General features: G+C 43.5%; 2 protein-coding genes across 9 annotated transcripts in view; one reads left to right on the top strand and one right to left on the bottom strand.

Annotated features, from left to right (window-relative positions):
• Nucleotides 1-21,808, bottom strand: part of ccdc57 (coiled-coil domain containing 57) — a 176,995-nt gene that overhangs the window by 135,141 nt on the left and 20,046 nt on the right. The gene's annotated exons all lie outside the window — the stretch shown is intronic.
• Nucleotides 1-21,808, top strand: part of LOC132828044 (monocarboxylate transporter 4-like) — a 107,327-nt gene that overhangs the window by 4,065 nt on the left and 81,454 nt on the right. The gene's annotated exons all lie outside the window — the stretch shown is intronic.

Raw genomic sequence — 21,808 nt, forward strand, 5'->3', positions numbered from 1 at the left:
TGAGATTTTTGAAGTAACAAAGAGGAATGAAGAAGGCAGAGCTGTGGGCATGATCTACATGGACTTCAATAAGGCGTTTGACAAGGTTCTTCATGGGAGACTAGTTAGCAAGGTTAGATCACATGGAATACAGGGAGAACTAGCCATTTGGAAACAGAAGAGAGGGGGTGGTAGTGGAAAGTTGGTTTTCAGACTGGAGGCCTGAGACTAGCAGTGTACCACAAGAATTGACGCTTGGTCCACTGCTTTTCACAGTGATATATAAATGATTTAGATGTGAATGTAAGAGGTATAGTTATTACTTCGCAGATGACACCAAAATTGGAGGTGTCATGGACAGCGAAGATGGTTACCTCCGATTTCAACAGGATGTTGATCAGATGGGCCAATGGGCTGAGACGTGGCAGATGGAATTTAATTTAGATAAATGTGAGGTGCTGCATTTTGGAAAGGCAATAAAATGTACAACTTGAACACTTAATGGTAAGATCCTGGGAAATGTTGCTGAACAGAGACCTTGGAGTGCAGGTTCACAGTTCCTTGAAAGTGAAGTCGCAGGTAGATAGGATAGTAAAGGCGGCGATTGGTACTTTTTCCTTTATTGGGTCAGAGCATTGATTATAGGAGATGGGAGGTCACAGTGCAGGTTTACAGGACATTGGTTAGGCCACTTCTGGAATATTGCATGCATTTCTGGTCTCCCTCCCATCGGAAAGATGTTGTGAAATTTGAAACGGTTCAGAAAAGATTTACAAGAATGTTGCCAGGGTTGAAGGATTTGAGCTATAGGGAGAGGCTGACTCAGCTGGGGCTGTTTTTCCTGGAGCATTGGAGGCTGAGGGGTGACCTTATAGAGATTTATAAAATCATGAGGGGCATGGATAGGGTGAATTGACAAGGTCTTTTTCCTGGATTGGGGAACTAGAGGGTATAGGTTTAGGATGAGAGGAGAAAAATTTAAAAGAGACCGAAAGGGTGGTGTGTGTATGGAATGAGCTACCAGAGGAACACGTGCAACATTTAAAAGGCATCAGGATGGGTATATGAGTAGGAAGGGTTTAGAAGGATATGAAGGGCTTTTGCCTGAAACGTCGATTTCACTGCTCCTTGGATGCTGCCTGAACTGCTGTGCTCTTCCAGCATCACTACTCCAGAACTTATAAGGATATGGGCCAATTGTTGGCAAATGTGACTAAATTAATTTAGGATATCTGGACCTAAAGGGGCCACTTTTCCATACAGAGGATGGTGTGTGTACGGAATGAGCTGCCAGAAAAAGTAATGGAGGTTCATACCTTTATAAATGCTGAAATTGTATCTGGATGGGTATATGAATAGGAAGGGTTTAGAGGGAGATGGGCCAAGTGCTTGCAAATGGGACTAGATTAGTTTAGGATATCTGGTGACTGTACCAGAGGATCGGTTTTATATCTCAATGCCAAGGTGGGAGTACCATGTAACTTTACAAGAATGATACTTGGACCTAAGGGGTGAAGTTATGTGGAAAAAATATTCAAATTAGACCTGTTTTCTCTAGCATTTACAAGATTAAGTGGTGATCTGGTCGAAATCTTCAAGATATTAACAGGAAAACACAGGATAGAGAGAGATAAAATATTTTCACTGGTTGAGATTCTCTGACTTGAGGCATAGTTTGAGAATTACAGACAGACAATTCAGGAGAGATGTTAGGAAGCACTTCTGCACAAAAGGTAGATGTTTGGAACTCACTTCCTCAAATGGTAGTGGATGCTTGATCAGTTGTTAGATTTAAAATCTGAGTTAGGTTTAGTTGAATAAAAAGTCTATAAAAGAATATGGATAAAGCCAGAGATCAGCGATCATCTCAAATGAATGGTGAAACAGGCTCAAGGGACCGAATAGCTTACTCTTCATATAGAAGTCTTCTGTTTCAGTTTATCATTGTGAAGCGGAGGTTGTGGGAACAAGAGTCCACATTATTGGAGTACTTTAAAGTTCTGACAGTTATGGAATTAACAGGAGAAACTATTTGCTACCAAGCATGGAACTGTAAACTACCTTGCATGTGAAAAAGCTTAAGATAAGGTTTCTTGACAGGCAAGGGTAAAGAAATGTATAAATTTACTCAGTCAAGTTTACAATGGTCTTGTGTGTCATTTTGGTCACTTGTTTTATAGAACTGAATGATCAAAAAGAGTTTATGAATATAACACAACTGCAGTAAGTAGTTGACTGGAAGAGAGTAAAGGGACTAATTTAGTTTCTGCTGTGTCTGTTTGTCACTGCTATGTACCTTTTTACAACATTCCATGTGTACTCTGAATAAATCATGGTGAAAGGAGGTAAAAATGATATAAAATGAGAGAGTGAATTAAGTTTTAGCATTACTCATGTAGGAACTACACTTCAATAAAGACAATCCTGTATGTTGGACATGTTCAGCTGTAACTCAGTTAATATGAATAAGAAAGCTATCTCACAGAGAGTGTCACTTTCATAAGATTAGAACATCAATATGATCACACCATCTTCAAATAAAGTTGATGCATTTGAGCTGTAGTCTTCAGTTTGCAGTTCAGTCTTGTTAATGTTTATTTGGGCAAAGATTTGTATTTAAAATTTTGAGAAAGGTGTATCTAACCTGTGTAACCGTTACAAAATGTTTAAAAAACCCACTCAGACCTCATCACCAGCACAATGGTTCTCAAACATTTAAGATGCAGGGCCTTTTTTCAAATGGATTAGTCACAATGGACCTCCATTTAAAATATATTATCCCAGTACAAATAGGATTTGTAACAAACCTTTTAAGAGAATTAGAACTTGAACGCGAGCGATTTGAGGACTGTCTTGCTGATGTACATAGTGATGAGACAGAGCTGCCAAGTAGCAACTTGTATTTATAAAGCACTTTCATATTCAATACACCAGAGGAAAGTACAAGTCAAACTCCATTAATAGTCTGTAGATAACTGTTTCAATTCAAATAACAAGTGACAGTACAACTGATTCAAGAACACCTGATACAAAAAGCGTTACAACCTTCTATGTTGTCAACGAACTCTTTTTGGGAAAAGACTGAAGCCAAATAACTCATTGAATCAAAATTTCTGAATTTGGCTCCATGTTCTTTGAAGACCAATCTATGCTAAACATGCGACAATCATGATGTTAGAGGAAGACAAGGTCAGTCACAAAAGACTTTCCCAGACACCAACAAGGTGAACTGACAGTTCCATGGATGCTCGTACCAATCTTGTATTGGACCCTTCAGTCACAAGAGGGCTCATAGCAAATAATAAATTCACTTATAACTTGGCCATACTCAAATTATGAGGAGTTTAACCACCCCCATATATAAATAAAAAAGGAGAAAGTGAGGACTACAGATGCTGAACATCAGAATCAAAAAAAAAATGGCACTGGAAAAGCACAGCTGGTAAGGCAGCATCCGAGAAGCAGAAAAGTCAAGGTTTTAAGCATTAACTCTTCATCAGGAATGTGGGGAGCAGAGAGATAAATGGGAGGGGGATAGAGCTGTGGATGGTGGGAAGGTAGCTGGGAATGCAATAGGTAGATGAAGGTGGGGTTGATGCTGGTAGGTCAGAGTGGAGGATGGAGCGGATAGATAGGAACAAAGATGGACAGGTCGGATGGTTCAAGAGTGCGGTGCCAAATTGGAGAGTTGGATCTTGGATAATGTGGGGGGTGGGGGAGAGAAATGGAGGAAACGGAGATCAACTCTTGGATAACATGGGGGGGGGGGGGGGAAAGCGGGAAATGGAGGAAACTGGGAGATCAACATTGATTCCATGTGGTTGGGGGGTTCTGGGATAAGGTTGGGGGGGGGGGGGGGGGGGGGGGGAAAAAGATGTCTGGAATACACTGGGGGTCTCCTCCACCACCCTCAACTCTCCCTCCCATTTTGCCAAGGGCATGCAAGTCCTGGGTCTCCTCCACCGCCCAATCCAAGCCTCCGACAACTAGAGGAAGAACACCTCATCTGCCGCCTTGGGACCCTTCATCCACATGGAATCAAATGCCGATTTCACAAGTTTGCTCATCTTCCTCCCCCTCCCCCCATCCCAGATCCAACACTCCAACCCTTGAAATGTCCTACCTGTCCATTTTCATTCCCACATATCTACTCCATCCTCCACTCTGACCGATCACCCACTTTCAACCAGCAATCACGTTCCCAGCTATCTTCTCCCCATCCCAGCCCCACCCTCCTCCCATTTATCTCTTCCCCCTTGAGGCTCCCCCCCACCAATTTAAGGAGAGGAGATTATGCTTGAATCGTCAACTCTCCTGCCCCTCTGATGCTGCCTGACCAGCTATGCTTTTCCATGATCATAAAAGAGCTCATTTCCAAACAGCTACTGGCCAAATCAGTACTGAAAGCAGTTTTCTGCCATTTAGATGCTCCTAAGGCTCAAAAGTAGGTTATAATTTTAATTTTGAAAAAAGTTACTTTCCACAAATATAACATCTCATACAGATTATTTTTTCAAAAAAGGAGGAAGCGTGGAGTTAAAGTAGTCACAATGATTATTTGACCACAGAACAAGGCAAGTGAATGAATGATTTTTCATATATTTTACAGTAATAATTCACTATTTTTATTGTAAAGCTTTCATTTGTCACCACAATTTGGTGCCATTTTGAATAATTTAAAGAATAAAAGGAGCCAGCTTATCACCAATGCCTATATCACCATCCCTCCTCCACTGGACCCAAAGTCGCCGATCCTCAGCCAACATCTTTTCCCTGCTGTGCCTACTTTTCTTTTGTTGCCTCCACTGAGGTAGCAGCTGTCGATTCCAGGTCCTTTGCTTGCCACATAATATGAACATCCAGGTCCTCATGGATTGAGTAATTGTGTCAGTGTTGAAATTATTTTGAGATTCCCACCTGCTAGTCTGCTTGTAATATCCTAACCGCATCATAGGCATACCTTCACCACATGAACTACAGCAAACTTTATGGAATAAGAGCTGGAATGTGATGAAGTTGCACAGGGCATTGGTGAGACCTTTTCTGGAGTACTGTGTACTGTTCCGGTCACCCTGCTCTAGGAGGGATGTAAATAAATTGGAGAGGGTATAAGAGATTTACCAGGAGGTTGCCGGGAATGGAAGGTTTGAGTTATAAAGATAGGCTGAATGGACTAGAGCATAGGAGATTGAGGGATGACCTTATACAGAGGTTTATAAAATCATGAGAGGCATAGACAAGGGGAATAGCAAAAGGTCTTTTCCCTAGGCTGAGGGAGTTCAAACCTCGGGGGTATTTTTATTTTAAAAAAAAGGACATGAGAGGCAACTGTTTTTACCCGGGGAGGTTTGTACGTAGAATGAACTGCCATAGGAAGTGGTGGATGAAAGTACAATTACAACATTTCATGTACATATCCAAATGTCTTTTAAAAGAAAGGTTTGGAGGAATATAGACCAAACGCATGCAAATGGTAGTTGGCATGGACTAGTAGGACCGAAGGGTCTGCTTCCATGCTGTACGACTAAGTAAAGTTGTGCAAACTGGAAAAGTGCTACTTTTTCTAAAGACTTGGAAACAAGACAAAATGAGTCACATGTAAAAAACTCGCATCTCCTGTTCTAATTCACACTTGTAGGAGACATTTCTCATACAATACATAAAGAAGGTTCCCTGCATATATCCAGCTTGGAAAGACAAATGCAGCCAGACTCAGAAAATCTCAAACCATATTTTAACAGTTACTTAGCAAAGCAACAGAGATGGAGAGAGAAAAAAAATTAGGAAAAGAATGGAAGGCTTCTGCTCTTCCAGTTTCCTCCTCAGCATCACTGCTAAGTATATCAAAGAAACATCCAATTACTGAGAACTCAAGTATTGTACCTGATTTCACAACTGCTGAGACACCTGATATTAGCTAAACAGCCATGGTCTCGGGTTCAACAGTTCATGGACTCCAAGAACATCTGAAGTGCAAGAGTCTTTATTTCCCTGTTGTACTAAATACTCCCCATTTTCAAACTGATGCATTTTGAAAGTCATATCTTTATTCCTTTCCCTAATTTCACAGTGTCTTCTTTCTTTCACTCAAGAAAACTGGAGAGAATGTGTCAGGCCATGTAGTTGCAGACTGTATGGAGTACAACTCAGAGTCTGATGATACCCAGTCTTCAGTCACAAGATCTGCCTTAGATCAATCCCATTTAGCACTGTGATAGTGCTACACAACACCATGGATTATTTCTTCAATGTGAATATGGGACTACCTGCACAAGGTTTGTGCAGTGTTCATTGCTACCAATATTGTCATGGGCAGAAACATTTGCAGCAAGCAGGTTAATGAGAATGTGATCAAATATATTTATCCCTCCTATTAGGCCCTTCTCCACTTTTTGCTGACCCAGAGTGGGCAATTACATCCTGTTGGAAGGTGCTGTCGAGCTATTCCTGGCGACGAACACTGAAGTCCCTCACAGAGTAGATTCTGCATCCTAGCCACACTCAGTTCCTCCAAGAGACATCACGGGGTTTGGATTAAGAGGATACCCAGGGCAACTCCCTCTACTGGGGGTGGGGGGGGGGGGGGGGGGGTAGACAAAACATTCACAAAAGGAGTCAGTCATGATGCAGTCATAAACATGGAATCATGTCTTAGACAATTTTGGCATTAATCCCCAGGACTAGTAAGGTGGACAATGTGGGGCCAAGAGGGCTAGCTCAATGTTGGGTGGTTTGTCCAGTTTTTCACCCCTTTTTGAGACTTAGGAGGTTGATACAACAGAGAGTTGCTTGCTAGGCAATTTCAGGGGACAGTTGGAAATAAACCACACAGTGTGACTCCAGATACACAATAGGCCAGTTTAGGTAAGAACAGCATCATTTCCTTCCTTAAAAATATCATTAGTGAGTCAGATGAATTACAACAAACAACAATTTCATGGTCAGCATTAGACTTAAGTTATTACTAAATTCAAATTCCACAATTTACCGTGGTGAGATTTGATTTATAGGTCCCCAGAATATTAACTGGGTCGGTGTTACGAGTCCAGCAACAATGCCACCAAGCCCCTCCCAAATTGAGAATTTCAGCTTTGTGTTTCGAATGTTTACTTTGCCATAACTAGTATCAACATTTTATCCATTAACACTATAGGGGTGCCCTCAGGCAGTTGACTGAAGTCAACAATTTCTTCTTACCCTATCAAAAGGTACACCCTTGGTTTTACATTGCAGTTTTTTTTAAAAAAACTGCACTATTCTAAGAGATTTGAAAGCAAAAACTTCAAAAAAAAAAGCTGCACCAGTGTGCAAAATCATTTTGTGAGAGACAGAGACTGGCCTACTGTGACTCCAGACAACACTGGTTTATTTCCAACTGTGGAGAAAGTGAGGACTGCAGATGCTGGAAATAGGAGCTAAAAAATGTGTTGCTGGAAAAGCGCATAGGTCAGGCAACATCCAACGAGCAGGAGAATCAATGTTTCAGGCAAAGGCCCTTCATCAGGAAGGTTCAAGTTTCTACAAATGATTTGTATAATTCCCACTAATATCACAACCTGACAAAAGAAAAAAAAAAGTGACCAGCAAGAAAAACAGAAACCATAAAAATGAGAATAAAACAAATTTTCAAAAAGCAAAACAGATGAGGAACCAATGGTGCCAAAGCAAGGCTGCAAAGCTTTAGAAAGTTGAGAGAGGCTCTCAATTGTAGATCTCCGATCTATTCTATCCTGTTCAACAGATATGAAACTTACTTTCACCAGACAAATCGGTTTAATAATTTCCTGAACTAAGACATGGTTCCTCATAGTAGACTGGTTAGCAAGGTTAAGAGTGTGTTGCTGGAAAAGCACAGATCAGGCAGCATCCAAGGGGCAGGAAAACTGATGTTTCAGGCAAAGGCCCTTAATCAGAAATGAAGCTGGGAGCCTAGAGGGCGGAGAGATAAATGGGTTTTTTTGGGGGGGGGGGGGGGGGGTCTAGGGGTGTGGGAAAAGGTAGCCGAGAGTGCAATAGGTGGAGATCAAGGTGATAGACGGAGGGGTGGGTGGAGCAGATAGGTGGGAAGGAAGATGGACAGATGGAACAGGTCATGAGGACAGTGCTGAGCCGGAAGGTTGGAACTGGTGTATGTTGGGGGGGGGGGGGGGGGGGGGGGGGGGGGGGGGAGAAAAATGAAGAAACTGGTGAAGTACACATTGATACCATGGGGTTGAAGGGTCCTGAGGCAGAAGAGGAGGAGTTCTTCCTCCAGGTGTCAGGTGGTAAGGGAGGGATGACAGAGGAGGCCCAGGACCTGCATGTCCTTGGCAGAGTGGGAGGGGGCGATTTGAAGTGAAGTGAAGTGTTCGGCCACAGGGCAGTGGGGTTGATTGGTCCGGGCGTCCGTGGGATATTTCTCTGAAGCACTGTGCAAGTAAGCTTCCTGTCTCCTCCTCAATGTAGAGGAGACAGCATTGGGAGCAACTGGTACAGTAATTGACATGTGTAGGAGTGCAGGTGAAACTTTGATGTATGTAGAAGGCTCCTTTTGGACCTTGGATGGAGGTGAGGGAGGTGGTGTGGGTGCAGGTTTTGCAATTCCTGCAGTGACTGGGGAAGGTGCCAGAAGGAGAGGATGGGTGGTCAGGGGGTGTGGACCTGATGAGGTAGGGAATAGTCTTTACTGAAAGCAGATTGCAAAACCTGCATCCACACCTCCCTCTTCACCTCCATCCAAGGCCCCAAAGGAACCTTCCACATCCATCAAAGTTTCACCTGCACTTCCACGTCATTTACTGTATCCATTGCTTCCGATGCAGTCTCCTCTACATTGGGAAGACAGTACGCCTACTCAGAGCACATCTCCAGGACACCTGCACCAATCAACCTCAATGTTCCAGAACCGAACACTTCAACGCCCCCTTCCACTCTGCCGATGACATGCAGGTCCTGGGCCTCATCCGTTGCCACTCCCTTACCACCTGATGCCTGGAGGAAGAACGCCTCCTCTTCCGCCTTGGGACCCTCCAACCCCATAGCATCAATGTGGACTTCATCAGTTTTTCATTCCTTCCCCCCCCCCACCTTAGCAAGTTCCAACATTCCAGCTCAACTGTCCTCATGATCTGTCCCTCTTCCTTCCCACCTATCAGCTTTACCTCCACCTCCTCTCAGCCCCCCCCCCCCCCCCCCCCCCCCCCCCCCCCCCCCCCCCCCCCGCCACCCAAACCAGCCCAATCCCCTCTCCCATTTATTTGGAGGCTCCCAGCTGTATTCCTGATGGGCTTTTGCCCGAAACATCGATTTTTCTGCTCCTCAGATGCTACCTGTCCGGCTGTACTTTTCCAGCACTACACTCTAGACTCTAATCTCCAGCATCTGCAGTACTCACTTTCACCTGGTTAGCAAGATTAGATCATATGAAATACAGGGAGAACATCTGACTTATTCAATTATGGTATACATAAAGTTACAGCATTGTATTCCTGTTGCTTGTCCAACAAGATCTTTCCAGCATGTCAAACTCAAAAAACATCCTGCAAACAAAACATGGACCGCTACATGGAGTTTATTTGCCTGACCCAAGCTTTTGACACAGTAAACTACCAAGTTCTGCGAAAATGGTTGTAGTGAATAGATGTCAGAGCCAATGAATCATTTCACAATGCTACTGAGAGAGTGATGCATAAATGGTATCTTTTTGGGGAAGTGGTAGTGTAGTGGTAATGTTACTGGCCTAGTAGCACAGAACCCCAGGTTAACCTTCTGAGGATATTGTTATGGACTAACCAGACCCCTTCAAAACACTTCAAGAAGATAGACCAGGCCTTAAACCTTTCTAGTTACTTTCAGCAGATGCAAGATGGATATTCCAGGAGTGATGCAGCTGGTCAAACCACTCAGTTTTAAACAAAACACAGTTTGTTTACAAACTGCTGAATGAAACATAAGCAAAAGAAAACAGAATTTGAAAACCCAGCCGACAATATCCCCCTCGACTTAAAGAGCTGTTCAGATTTCCTGCAATATCCCATAAATACATTCTTTGGCAAAAAGGTAAATTCAAACAGGTTCTTACAGGAGAGAGAGATTGCAGACAGGATCAGCTAGGGATCATTGAATGAAACATGGAACCTCTTTCTCCCCACTCCACCACCAAGCAGCTTCTCAGGGTCCCCAGCTAAAACCACACCAACTGAAAAATCCCTGAACTGGGATAGCTGGCCACTCCCCTTTCATTATACAAGTGTTTTTGAAAAACAAACCTAACAGCCCTTTTCTCTGATTGTTGCCTTATGCAGTATCTGTTAATCATAATGCAAGTGGCCTAACACTAGACAAAATGGAAGTTCTGCCTTTCACAACCCTCTTGGAAAAAAACCAAGGGCAACATTTGTTAAAGGAGCAGCATCACCCCAACACAGATTAAACTTCACCACGGTAGATGGTGAAATTTAAATTTAAAAATTGGGAATAAAAATATCAAAATGATCATCTAACTTGCTATCATATGTTAACTGCAGAAATAATAATGAGATTTTCCTGATTAATCATGGGATGAAAAGATTTTTTTTAATGAAAAACAGGTTGTGAATTCCAACTGAAGTTTCATCCTTCATGTTTTGAATCCATCCAGGATCAGAGGTCTCTCCCTCATAATATAACACTCCTCAGACAGCAGTTCTCACCACATCCTTAATTCCACACATTGCTATGCATTGCCATATGTACATATTCAACCTCTCCATTCACACTGCCTCACGCCATCTCACTGCTGTCCTGTACCCAAGGTTCATTTTTTTTTTAGCTCATTCGACATTTTAACAAGAAATGATTTCTCATCCTTTCAAGCATTAGGGAATGCCAGCTGTAACAACTCAAAAAGATATCCACACCTTTTAAAATCTTTTTCCCGTATGACTCTACTTCATCAGGTATTTACTATCTCATTTGACTTTAGAGGCTGAGCATTCTGTCATCAAAAAGAATTTATTCTACCTCTCTGCACCCCAACCTCAATGAATTTTGAGCATGACATCAAGTTTAACTATTCTTTCATTATTTCTGCGCCCATTTCTTTGGCCAAGAGACCTCTCCCATCCCACAGACCTCTTCACCCACTTCAACGCTCTCCCACCACCTGGTCTCCTCCATAGCCTTTTTCCTGCATTTAACCTGCTCAGAACTGACAACAGGACATTGGTTGCCTAAATTTCTCTGCTCTCCTCACCCTTTCCAATCTAGTTCCTGCTGAACCAACTGCACTCTTTGCTCTCAGATCCAACACTGACTTTGTAATCAAGCCTGCCACCAAGGGTAGTACCGTTGTTGTCGTCTAGTCTACTCATCTTCACCAATACATTCCACCCCGACCTTAAAATTTACCTGGATCATCTCTGACACCTCCCTCCCCTTCCTGGACCTCTTCCATCAATGACGACCGACTTAACACTGACATTTTTTACAAACGCACAGACTCCCACAGCTACCTGGATTACACCTCTTCCCACCCTACCTCCTGCAAAAGTGCCAGCCGGAATTCCAATTCCTCAGCTGTATCTGCTCCCAGGAGGACCAGTTCCACCACAGAACACACCAGATGGCCTCCTTCTTTAGAGACCGCAATTTCCCTTCCTATGTGGTTAAAGATGCCCTCCAAACGCATCTCGTCCACATCCCGCACCTCCGTTCTCAGAACCCACCCCTCCAACCGTAACAAGGACAGAATGCCCCTGATGCTCACCTTCCACCCTCCCAACTTTTGCACAAACCAAATCAGCCACCTCCAAACAGACTCCACCACCAGGGATATGTTTTCCTCCCCACCCCTTTCCGCCTTCCACAAAGGCCGTTCCCTTCATGATTACCTGGTCAGGTCCATGCCCCCCCCCACCCCCAACCCTCCCTCCCACCTTCCCCTGCTACCACAGGAATTGTAAAACCTGCACCCACACCTCCTCCCTCACCTCCATCCAAGGCCCTACAGGAGCCTTCCACATCCAAAGTTTTACCTGCATGTCCACCAATATCATTTATTGCATCCGTTGCTCTTGATGCGGTCTCCTCTACATTGGGGAGACTGGATGCCTCCTACCAGAGCACTTTAGGGAACATCTCCGGGACACCTGCACCAATCAACCACACCACCCTGTGGCCCAACATTTCAACTCCCCCTCCCACTCCGCCGAGGACATGCAGGTCCTGGGCCTCCTTCACCGCCGCTCCCTTACGACCAGACGCCTGGAGGAAGAACGCCTCATCTTCCACCTCGGAAAACTTCAACCCCAGGGTATCAGTGTGGATGTCGACAGTTTGCTCATTTACCCTTCCCCCATCTCATCCCAGTTCCAAACTTCCAGCTCAGCACTGTCGCCATGAATTGTCCTACCTGCTTATCTGCTTTTCCACCTATCCACTCCACCCTATCACCTTCATCCCCTCCCCCACTCACCTATTGTACTCTGTGCTACTTTCTCCCCACCCTCCTCTCACTTATCTCTCCACCCTTCAGGCTCTCTGCCTGTATTCCTAATACAGGCTTTTGCCCAAAACGTCGATTTTACTGCTCCTTGGATGCTGCCTGAACTGCTGCGCTCTTCTAGTATCACTAATCCAGAATCTGGTTTCCAGCATCTGCAGTCATTGTTTTTATCTTTCTAAGTTGCAGAGGCTGAGTTCTAGCTGTCAGTCACTTCCTCCAGACCATGACCCCACCAAACTTGGTCAAATTGTTGGTGATCATCACTCCCAGGAATGTGTCCTGGTCTACCTGCATTCACGCAATGCTCAAGAAAGTACAACAATGCCTCTACTGCCTCAGGAAGCCAAGCATATTTGGCATGTCCACAAAAGTCTCTTATCAATTTTTATACATCCACCATAGAGAGACCATCCTACCAGGTTACACCACAGCATGGTATGGCATGGCATGCTCTTCCCAAGACCACAAGAAACTAGACAGTGCACAACACACACCAGCCTTACATCAGTTGACTCCATTTGTACTGCTCACTGCCTTAAGAAAGTAGCCAGCATAAATCAAAAATCTCTCCCACCCCAGTTATACTCTCTTCCGTTGAGCAGAAGATACAACAGCTTGAATACAAGCATGAACAGATTCAAAAACAGCTTCTTTCCCAATGTTACTACATTTTTGAACGGACCTCTGAAACGTTAATATCGATTTCTCTGAAAATTCTCTGCTGCTGTAACACTAATCTACAGTCTGTTCTGCTACCTGATGCACTTTGTATGGTATGATTTGCCTGTAGAGCACACAAAACAGCACTTTTCACTGTATCTCCGTACAGGTGACAGAAATAAATCAAATCAAAACTTGAAGCTAACGTGTCTATGACTGTCAATAAGGTCGGTGTGGCTCATGCCCGAAATGTCGACTCTCCTGCTCCTTGGATGCTGCCTGAACTGTTGCGCTTTTCCAGCAACACATTTTCAGCTATGACTGTCAATAACCTCATCTCCTCTGGGAATCTCTCCGCTACAGTCTCCCAGCTCAGGCCCCAACCCCATACAACATACTTCTACCCTCTTCCCAAAATCCACAAACAGGTCTGCCCATTCCTGCCCCATGGAACTTAGGTATTCCTACCTTGACTATTTTTCTCCCCTTGTCCAGCCGCTTCCACAACAAGTATAACTGTGATTCATCTGATGTTTTACATTGATTTCAAAGTTTCCAGTTTGTGGGCACCAGCCACCTCCTCTTCCCTGTAGATAATGCAATCCCTCTATGTTTATCCCCCAGCAGGATGATCTCAGGATTCCTTGCTTTTTCCAAGAAAGAAAGTCTGTATCATCCCCATCCATCACCACTCTCCGCCATCTGGCCAAGCTCATTCTGATTTTGAACAGTTTCTCCTTTAAAACACGTCTCACTTTCTACAGAACAAAAGGAATGGCCACCGTACCCACATGGGCCTCAGTTGTTCCTGTCGCTGAGAGGTACATGGAACATTTAGTTCCAATCCTACTTGGGTCCGTCCCCACAAATCATCTTCCAGTACATCAATGACATTATTGGCTGATTACCTCCCTAGTTTAGAATTGGAAAATTTTATAAATTTTTACCTCCAATTTCCATTCTGCTCTCGCTTTCACCTGGTCCATCTCAGACTCTTCCCTTCCTCAATGTCCATTTCCACTTCAACAGATTACCTGGACACTAATATCCATTAAAGCCCACCAACTCCTTGGAAATTATATCCTCACACTCTTTCCTTTAATGACTCCATTCCATTCTCCCAATTTCTCGGTCTTATTTAGTCTAACGAGGGCCACCTTTTTACAGAAGGGCTTCAGAAATATCTAATCTTTTCCCTAAGCTTTGTCTGACCCATTTCATGCACTTCTGCCCTCACTCATTTTCCCTCTTACAAAGAATAGGGTCCTCCCTCACTTTTCATGCAACTAGCCTCCAGAAGGACCACAACCCACCTTTTCTGCCACCTCTGGCAGATATTGCCATTGGACACACATTCCTTTCTCCTGTCAGCCTTCCATAGAGACCACTCCCTCAAGGGCATCCTGCTTCACTACTCCTTCACGCTCAATATTTCTCCATAACACCAAGGTCCTTACGATGCAAGCACAGAAGGTGCAGAACTTGACCATTTACTTCCTCTCTCCTCACAAGGCCCCAGACACACTTTCCGTGGGAAGCAGCAATTTACCTATCTTATCTCCTCTATGTTTAGGAAGATGAAACAGACGGAGTGACTTGAGAAACACTTACGTTCTGTCCACAAATACTATCCCAAGCTTACAGTTGCCTGTCACTTCACCACACTACTGCATTCCCATGCTAACAGTTCTGTCCCATTGGAACAGGCTCAGGATGGTCAGCCTCATTGAATAGGGGAACAGTTTTAATGAGATCCTGGCTGATCTGTAGCCTAGCTCAAAATACCTGCCATTGGCCATATCCCTTAATACTTTTGCTTAACAAAAAGAATTATCTATCTTGGGCTAGCTTCAGTGCTCCAGTGAGGCTCAGCGCAAGCCTGAAGAGCAGCATTTCATTTTCCCATGGGGACCTTGCAGCCTTCAGAACTCTTATAGAATTCAATAATTTTAAAACTTGAACATCTTCTTCTAAGTCCTTTACTCACCTCCACAGCCCAGGTCCTGTCCTGACATTATATGCTGAAAGCAACCACACACAATTTTCATCCACACATAGCCCCCAGTATTACTTATCTAGCTTTTCTGATGTTTTATCAACAATCTCTTTGTTTGTCTAACCTTTACTCCCCTCGCTCGTTTCCCTTCCACCCCATCATCAGCATAAATATTATTTTCCTAGATGCAACTCGGTTTTGAAGGATCACAGGTCTCAAAATATTAACTCTTGTTTTCTACCAAAGAATTTGCAAGCAATTTCTGCGTTTCAGATTTCCAACATTTGCAGTTCTATGTTCCAGCTCGATGACTTTTTCATGAGAACTGAAGGAAAAAAACGAGACAGAGTTAAAAGTTTTTAAAACCAGTAGTAGGAGAGGACAGAAAAATAAAAGAGGAAGTGTGAGAATGGGTGAATTCCAGAGAGAAAAAAAAATGATAAAAGATTGCATGATGTGACCGTCAAAAACATGGTAATGGATAAGGTGAAGAAACAGGTGTCTAAATGAGGAGTGAATAGCTATACATCAAAATATCTGAATACAACACCAAAAGAGAAAAGAAATAAAGCAAGATTAACCCAGCTAAACAAAAAAAAAGGCAGAAATCAGGACGAAAATTATTGACTTAAAATATTGAGTCCAGAAGACTGCATAATTTCAGTAGAAAGATAAAATAGAGTATTGTTCCTCAAGTTGGTGTGGAGTTTCACTGGAATACTGCAGCAGACCATGGACAGAAAGGTCATCAAGAGAACTAGGTGGAGAGTTAAACCTACAAGCAAACAACCTACAAGATTGTGCTTGTGAACTGAGTGGAGGCGTTATGCAAAGTGTTCATCCATTCTGCACTTGGTCTTCCTAATGTAGAGAAGGTGATCATGATCAGCAAACAGCGTACGAAATTGGAAGTATAAATAAATAACTAAGAAGGTGTATTTGGGGCCATGGACAGCCAGATGAATGAGTAAGGTGCTGCATCTTCAACTCTCGCAAAATAAAAGCATGCATTTTGAAGAGAGTGGTTGCAAAAGCTGATGAGGGTGAAAGATGAAACAGTCCCCAGCGAATACTGCAAAGGAAGAAGAGGGGGAAGGTGATGCTTGGTAGTCAGATCATACTGGAGCCGGTGGAATTAATATGAATACATGCCACTGATGTGGAAGATTAGGTGAAGGAAAACCCTATCATCCTTCTGGAGGGGATGGGAAAGTGAGACAGCAGAGGTCCATGAAATGAATTGAACAAGTTGGGGGGCCTGATAACTATACCACATGACATTCTCAAGAGGAAAACGAAGGACATATGAAAAGTGCAAAGTGTGTGGAAGGTAGCATCAAAGGATTCAGAGAAACATAAAAAAGGAATGCCGTCTTTACAGGTAGCAGGCTGTGAAGTGAAGTGTAGTTATGGAAGTCAGAGAGCTTTAAAGTGAACATTAGTAGATTGACTCCATTCCTGGAGGCAGACTGAGAGATCAAGGAAAAAAAGGAAAGAGAGAGAGGGATAGACCAGATAAAAAAAAGAGGAACAAAGGATGGAAATTGGAAACACAGTCAATAAAATTTGAGTCCATGATGAGACTCAGAGGTGGCACCCATAGTTATCAATCTACCTAAAAAGAAATGAGGGAGGAGGCCAAGAGGAAGGCTGGAATAATGAAGGTTTCACATATCCCACAAAAAACAGCATAACAAGGACTCTCACCTCCACTCAGGAATTCATGGGTGGGAGCAAGTTGATGCATGACATGACTGTGATGACTAATTATCTGAGTGGCTTTCCTTAGTCTCAATTTTACATTTAAAGTTCAAATATTTTACAAAACAAAAAAAGGTGCCTGACCCCAGCTGCTTTAGAAGTTATATATTCCTTCCAAAGCAAACAGCAATGTTAAATGATTTAGGCAAATCAGCTACTTTGAAACCAAATGTTGCTAAATGTACAAACAGCAGAATTTACATTAGATTACACATTTGTCTTTTGCATACAATACAGGCATAATAATACCACCCATCAGTAACAGCTGATATCACTAGATGACCATTTTTTCCTCCGTTCTCTCTCGCTACTAGCGAGGCACTGGAGAATTGATAACTTCATACTAAATGTTTTAAAAATAGACCAAAAAAAGGTATTGGCTGAGTAATGACAAGACAGTCAGCCAAACCTCAGCAGTGGGCAAATGATTATATTGGGAAATTTCTTAGAAACAAAAGTTCCTGTTTGTTTTTAAAGGCATGGATCAATCAAGGGGAGCCTGCATACCTTTAAAGGGAAGATCTTATTGGAGTAAAAACGGAAATTGCTGGAGAAATTCAGCAGGACTGCCAGCATCTGTGGAAAGAAACAAAGTTAATGTGTTGATTTCCTTGACCTTTTCTCAGAAGGAAAAAAACGTATATACGCCAAAGACAGGGAGATGGAAGAAGAAAAGGAGTGAGTGAATGGCAGAGCTGTGACTGTGATAGGGAGTGAGAAAACAGCAGTTTGGCAGACAAAAGGGATGGATGAGAGCATATGAGGGAGCATAAATGTTGCAGGATTCCTAAGATAACAAGATGCTGTTCTTCTAGCTAGGAAGTGTCTCACTGGAGCACGGCAGTAGGAACTTGGAAGAAAGTCATTCCCTTACAGACCAAATGTAGGCGTTCTGCAAGGTGGTTATCAGTCTTGATTAATCTACTCAACATAGGTGAGACCACCACGTTCCCTGGCTAATATTTCTATCTCGGGCTTGCTTCAGCAAGGCTCAACACAACATCTTATTTTCTGCTTGGGGACCTTGCAGCCTTCAGGACTAGATCAAGTTTTAGAACTTGACCTATGCCCTTTACCCACCCCTTACTCTTGTCTTGACAAGGGTTGGTTTCAGCACAGCCAACCCACTTTCACCTATTTGTGCTCTCCATTATCAGTTTTTTCTTTCTCCCTGGCATGTTACCATCCATCTGTTGGTCTGTAGTTTTCTCACTCATTCACACACAGTCACAGCTCCACAGTCCACTCTCATTTCCCTCCACCTGTTTTTAGCGGACAGATCAGCTTTTCCTACGTAGTAACAGTTCAGAAGGGAGACAGAATTCAAAACATTAACTCTGCTTTCTTTCCACAGAGGTTGCCATACCTTTGACTGCCTAACTGTCATTCTCTCTCCCATCTCTGGTCTCCACCTCTGCCTGTTCATTTACACTTTCCTCACCACCCCCTCCGCCACTGCACCCTATTCCAGTCTTCTGAATACATATCGCCTTTTCCTTGCTGCTAACAGTTTTGAAGAATGGTCACAAGACTCAAAACAAACACTGCTTTCTCTCAACAGATGCTGCCAAACCTGCTGAATTTCTCCAGCAATTTTAGTTCTTGTTTCAGATTTCCACCATCCCCAGTTCTTTATTTTTGTCTTAGGAGTAACTGGATTGAACTTTTCAGGTAGTAACAAAGAGGCTTGATGAAGGTAGTGTTTAATTTTGGTAAAGCTTTTGACAAGGATAAAGATAACAAACTGGTCAAAAAAGTAAATGCCAATGGCATCCATAAGAAAACTGCAAGTGGATTCAGAATTGGCTCAGGGACTGGAGGTAGTGTAATGCACAGCCAGTATTCGTTTCACAGGAAAGCCATCTCAGTAGTATTCTCTAGGGCTCAGAACAAAGACCTTTGCTTTTCATGACACTGAGCAATGATTTAGACTTACATGCAGATGTTGTGAAAGAAGCTGGCAGAGGATACAAAAAAAAAAGTGCAGTTGATGAAGAAAGCTTAGACAATAGACTGACGTCAATGGACAGATCAGGTAGACAGAATAGCAGCAAATGGAATTTAATTAAGAAAAACTGCAAGGTTATGAACTAGGGATAGCCCTTTATTGGCCGACACATATATATGGGCTGAAAAAAGGGCCTGTCTGTCATATAATCTATTTTTTCCTCTGCTTCACTGTAAAAATGGCCATTGGTTGAGGAGTCATTTTGCTGAAACTTTTTCTTATCTCCAGCTGCCTCAGTTCTGGTGAAAAGAAAAACAACAGCACATTTAGGTCAGTGTTTACCAATGGCACAATACCCACATAATCCCATGTGATAGATTGTTATAGCTCACTTATCAAGTAATTGTCTATTATCCATTGTGCAATCTCAATTTCTATTGAATATGCAATTGGCAGGGGTGTGAACCATCTGAATTCCCAAGGCCATCCCTCAAATTCTTGTACTAAATGCCCTGCATTACAAACTGTTTTAACATTGTCTCCACTGAAGCGACCTTACCATAAAATGACCACTCATGCACGAAAACAAAAGTCAGTCCCAATCAGGCTGACCTCAATGAGACAAAGCTCTGCACTATGCATTGAATAAAGTATTTTTTTGTAGCAACAGTGAAAGGACCATTATTCTGTTGGGGTACCCCTGCAATAAGGTTTGTTTAGTTGCAAATGTTGTAAAAGTAAATTAATGGGCAATCTGTGTTAATTTGGCTCAATGTGACACAAATACTTGGAGATTAGTGAATACATGTTTTAAATAATGAATATTTGTCTTTTACAACCAAAGTTAAGATGCATTTTCTGATTTAATAAAATCTGCAAATTAACTCAAAATTGGGAATCAGAAGGTTTATTCATCAAAAAGGGTAAATATTATTGAATTACCCTCAGGATATACAGGGTGCATTCATAGAGATTCAAAACCCAGTTCAGAAGACAATAGTTGAATCAAGCTTTAAGGTGCTGCAAATGTGTTGCTGGTCAAAGCAACAGTTCATCAACTTTACTAACACCTTCCATCCCGACCTGAAATTCACCTGGACTGTCTCAGACTCCTCCCTCCCCTTCCTAGACCTTTCCATCTCTATCTCGGGCGACCGACTCAACACAGACATCTATTATAAACCGACTGACTCCCACAGCTACCTGGACTACACCTCCTCCCACCCTGCCCCCTGTAAAAACGCCATCCCATATTCCCAATTCCTTCGTCTCCGCCGCATCTGCTCCCAGGAGGACCAATTCCAACACCGCACAGCCCAGATGGCCTCCTTCTTCAAGGACCGCTGACTCCCCCCAGACGTGATCGACGATGCCCTCCACCGCATCTCCTCCACTTCCCGCTCCTCCACCCTTGAGCCCCGCTCCTCCAACCGCCACCAAGACAGAACCCCACTGGTTCTCACCTACCACCCCACCAACCTCCGCATACAACGTATCATCCGCCGCCATTTCCACCACCTCCAAACGGACCCCACCACCAAGGATATATTTCCCTCCCCTCCCCTATCAGCGTTCCGCAAGGACCACTCCCTTCGTGACTCCCTCGTCAGATCCACACCCCCCCCCCACCCAACCTCCACCCCCGGCACCTTCCCCTGCAACCGCAGGAAATGTAAAACTTGCGCCCACACCTCCACACTCACTTCCCTCCAAGGCCCCAAGGGATCCTTCCATATCCGCCACAAGTTCACCTGTACCTCCACACACATCACCTATTGCATCTGCTGCACCCGATGTGGCCTCCTCTATATTGGTGAGGCAGGCCGCTTACTTGCGGAACGCTTCAGAGAACACCTCCGGGCCGCCCGAACCAACCAACCCAATCACCCCGTGGCTCAACACTTTAACTCTCCCTCCCACTCCACCGAGGATATGCAGGTCCTTGGACTCCTCCACCGGCAGAACACAACACCACGACGGCTGGAGGAGGAGCGCCTCATCTTCCGCCTGGGAACCCTCCAACCACAAGATATGAATTCAGATTTCTCCAGCTTCCTCATTTCCCCTCCCCCCACCTTGTCTCAGTCGGTTCCCTCAACTCAGCACCGCCCTCCTAACCTGCAATCCTCTTCCTGACCTCTCCGCCCCCACCCCACTCCGGCCTATCACCCTCACCTTGACCTCCTTCCACCTATCCCACCTCCATCGCCCCTCCCCTAGTCCCTCCTCCCTACCTTTTATCTTAGCCTGCTTGGCTCTCTCTCTCTTATTCCTGATGAAGGGCTTATGCTCGAAACGTCGAATTCTCTATTCCTGAGATGCTGCCTGGCCTGCTGTGCTTTGACCAGCAACACATTTGCATCTGTGATCTCCAGCATCTGCAGACCTCATTTTTTACTCCAAGCTTTAAGGTGGTACATTTTCATGAAGATTAAACCATTTCAAAAAAGGTGACTTTATAAAAAAATTATAAAATAATGAGGGGTACAGATAGAGTTAATGGTAGTTGTCTTTTCCCTGTGATGGGGATTTCAAGAGTAGGAAGCAGATTTTTAAAAGGTGAGAAGTGAGGAGAGATTTTAAGACGACATATGGAGCAATTTAAAAAAGAGGGTGGTTCACATGTGGAAATTAACTTCCTGAGGAAGTGGTGGATGTGGGTACATTCATAATGTTTAAAAGACATGTGGATAAGCACAAGAATATGAAAGGATTGGAGAGATATGGACCAGGCAGGCGAGACTAGTTTAGCTTGGGATTACAGTCGGTGTGGACTGGTTGGTCTGAAGGGCCTGTTTCTGTGCTGTATAATAATGAGTGACAAAGGTAAACATTCCTTACACTCTTCAAAAATTGTACATCCTCAAATCGTACTGTATGTATCCAACAGATTTTGGTCATTAGTATTTCTTAAATTTACCTTAACAATAAATTTGAAATTTTACTTTGGATAAAGTATTCAAGGAAATTTTTACATCAACTGAATTAGTAAAATCTACTA

This window comes from Hemiscyllium ocellatum, chromosome 25, assembly GCF_020745735.1.
Source record: "Hemiscyllium ocellatum isolate sHemOce1 chromosome 25, sHemOce1.pat.X.cur, whole genome shotgun sequence".
NCBI classification, from domain to species: Eukaryota; Metazoa; Chordata; class Chondrichthyes; order Orectolobiformes; family Hemiscylliidae; genus Hemiscyllium; species Hemiscyllium ocellatum.